Here is a 3,151-nt window from a genome sequence, read left to right on the forward strand (position 1 = left end):
TTGGTTTGGCTATGCTCTTACCAGGAACACCAATAACAGCAATGATCACGTACAACGTCTTTCTGACACGGTAAAATGTTTCAAGCATGCTGTGTGAGATTCAGCCTGTCTTACAGTTGCCACAATTTCCCTGAACTCTGAGCTGATGTATCTCAACGGCCATGTATTTACACTCGCTCCAGCACATTGAATATTCAACAGTACACAAGGCTGACGTATCTCCCATCAGCTGGGGTAAAAGAAACATGATACCATTCAATTAAAATCCAAATTGTAATGAGGTATGGATAGCTTGACACGAAAATGCAAATCTTAAAGACAAGCAAATGACATTTCAAGAAGTAAATTCATGTTGTTGCAAATCACCCTCAGATTTACCTCTCGGTTTCGTGATTGTTATGGTTAATTTCGTCCATTCCTAGGCTCCATAGACTTTATCATCACAGACCAATGCGATGCTGTCAATGGGTGGCTTTGTTCGAAATGTCTCGTGTGTAGATCTTGCACTAGAAATGTATAAAATAATAGGTTGTTTGTACTTTGTAACAAATAGGTTGCAGTTCGTCTCATAGACTGAATAAGGATCCTTGTTCTCATTTACCTTTCACTGCCCTGCAAAGTCTATGTTGGAAATTAACACACCTGCACCCTTGACCCAGACAGCAGGACAAGAGTTAGCAGGCTTCACTTTCTACTAGATGAGTTATTCTGGACCTTGGTTCTGATTTAGTCTTTAAAATACATTCTCTCAGGCTGGGAAAAATAATCTGTGATAAATTTCTTTATATTACGACCGATCTGTAACTATAGTCAGGACGAACCAGAATAAAAACGTCCAGAAATGCTGTAATAATACAGCTCAACAATTAGGAACAACTTAAGTGAAAAACGTAGTTGTTCCAAACGCACAAAACTTACAAAAATCAGTAAGTGACAAGCAACTGAAATATGCTGAATGAGAAGGAATTTGAATTCTGTGGACATGAACATTGTGTACATTGATCCAATAGCAATATCCACAACTGGTATCATGCCTCCTTCAATAATTCGTCCCAGTAATAAATCTCCAGAAAGCCGCAATAGTCACAACCAACAAAATAGTCTGAAGATTCTAGGCGATTGAGAAATGACTGTGCTTGGCTATTCCCATACCTCATGTTTCACCCACTTGGCTGAGGGAAAAAAAGTAAAAATAATATCAATATGCGTACTCGGCGGATTACGGAATGGTCTGCGGATATGAAGGTCAGTTGGGAAATAAAATATCATTTTGGCTTTGGTCAACATCCTTTCTCAAGTTAAGGGTCATCTAAAGCCAAAATATGGCTGAAGGAAACAACACTCCACTTTAGAAATTGGAAAATGTCTACGGAATAGATCATAACACCGTAAGATTGGAACGGAATTGGGCCATTTGGCCCATCGATTGTGCTCTGTCCTTTCGTACTGGCTGATCCATCTCCTGCCTTCCCTCCGCTATTCCATCATGCCCTGAACAATGTCACACTTGACCTTAAGTATATATAAATACGACATCCACAGCTGCCTGTGGCAAGGAATTCCACAGATTCAACAGTCTCTGGCTAGAAAAATTCCTCCTCATCTCCGTTCTCAATCCCTTCTATTCTGAGGTTGTTTTCTCTGTTCCTATGCTCTCCCACCAAAGGAAACTTCCTCTCCACATCCACCTTAACTTAATCCTTTAACGTCCGATAGGTTTCACTGAGTTCACCCCTCACCCTTCTTAAATCCTGTCAATACAGGCCCCGAGACATCAACCACTCTTCATATGACAAGCCGGTAATCCTTGCTTTTATATTTTAGTACTCTTAAACAATGCGAGCATCGCATTTGTCTTCCACAGCACAGACTCAAACTGCAAAATAACCTCTAGGGAATCCTGCACAAGACCCCTAAATCACTTTGCACCTGAGGTTTCGTTCTGTATTTTCTCTCTGTTTAGATAATAGTCAGCTCTTTAATTTCTTCTACTGAAGTGCATGACCATACACCACCCGACACTGTTATGAATAGAGCAATAGGAGAGCGGCACAGGAGACTGCCAGGGCATGACTGGGACTGGCGCTGGGACCTGTTGTGAGCGCAGGTTAACTGGAGCGGATCTAAGTCGCTTCTCAGGCAGGAGTTGATATGCTTCATCACCAAAGCATTTCATCGCAGTGCGAATAGCCGATGGTACTTGAGACAGATGACTGCATTCTTCTCAGGCCCCAGTATAATTGAAGCCTGCAAGAGCCAGTAGTCTGCCCCAGACTGTCTGCGCGATATATTAAAGACATGGGTGAAAACCCCAGACAGTTGATCAGCACAGGTCATTAGTACTCGGACAGGTGCTCAGTCTGGGCCCGATGCTTACCGTTCTTTCAGCCTCCTGAACGACGCTGTCATGTCGGCAAAGAGACGGAAATCATCAGGTCATCGGAAGCTTTGGGAGCTCTTGAAGGTTCCTCCATGTGTTGACGGTCAAAGCGAGCTTAGACGGCATTGTGATCATCTGAAAGCATGGCTTTCATTTTGTAAGAAGTAACATCTTTTAAGCCCTGACACAGCTGTGGAGCATTTGTCAGTGTTTCAGGTTTGGCCCTCAGCAAATTGCGGATCTTACTGTTCAGCCACGGATTCGACTGGGGAAGACACTGAATGATTTGCTGGGGACACACTCGTCTACGACTGCTTTTAGAAAGTCTGTGACACCCACGGTGATGTTCCTTCAGACCCTCCGGTAAGTCCTTAGCAGGGCTAAGTTCGCCGAATGGAAACAATCCTACAGCCGCCCCCTTCCTCCCACTTGCTGTTAAATGTCTGAAGTCCTGCTGTTTAATTCTTCCTGATCACAGGGAGGAAATGTACAGCCAAGTGATCAGACTTCCCTCAATATTGTCTGGGTTCTGTCGGCATCCCACATCGTAGTCTAGCAATGGCCGAGTGCTTTCTGACCGTCGGTGTTGCAGGTTACATTTCGAAGATAATTGGGCAGAGATTTCTTCAAACAAGACTGATTGAAGTTTGCGTCAATGATTTCAAAGACTGATTGAAGTCACCAAATTTATTAGGAAGAAGTCGAGTTGGACGGTTTCTTGTTTGTTGATGATATCATTCAATATCTCCAGTACCTGCTTAACATGGGAAT

The sequence above is a fragment of the Hemitrygon akajei genome, unplaced genomic scaffold, assembly GCF_048418815.1.
Source record: "Hemitrygon akajei unplaced genomic scaffold, sHemAka1.3 Scf000138, whole genome shotgun sequence".
Classification (NCBI taxonomy): domain Eukaryota; kingdom Metazoa; phylum Chordata; class Chondrichthyes; order Myliobatiformes; family Dasyatidae; genus Hemitrygon; species Hemitrygon akajei.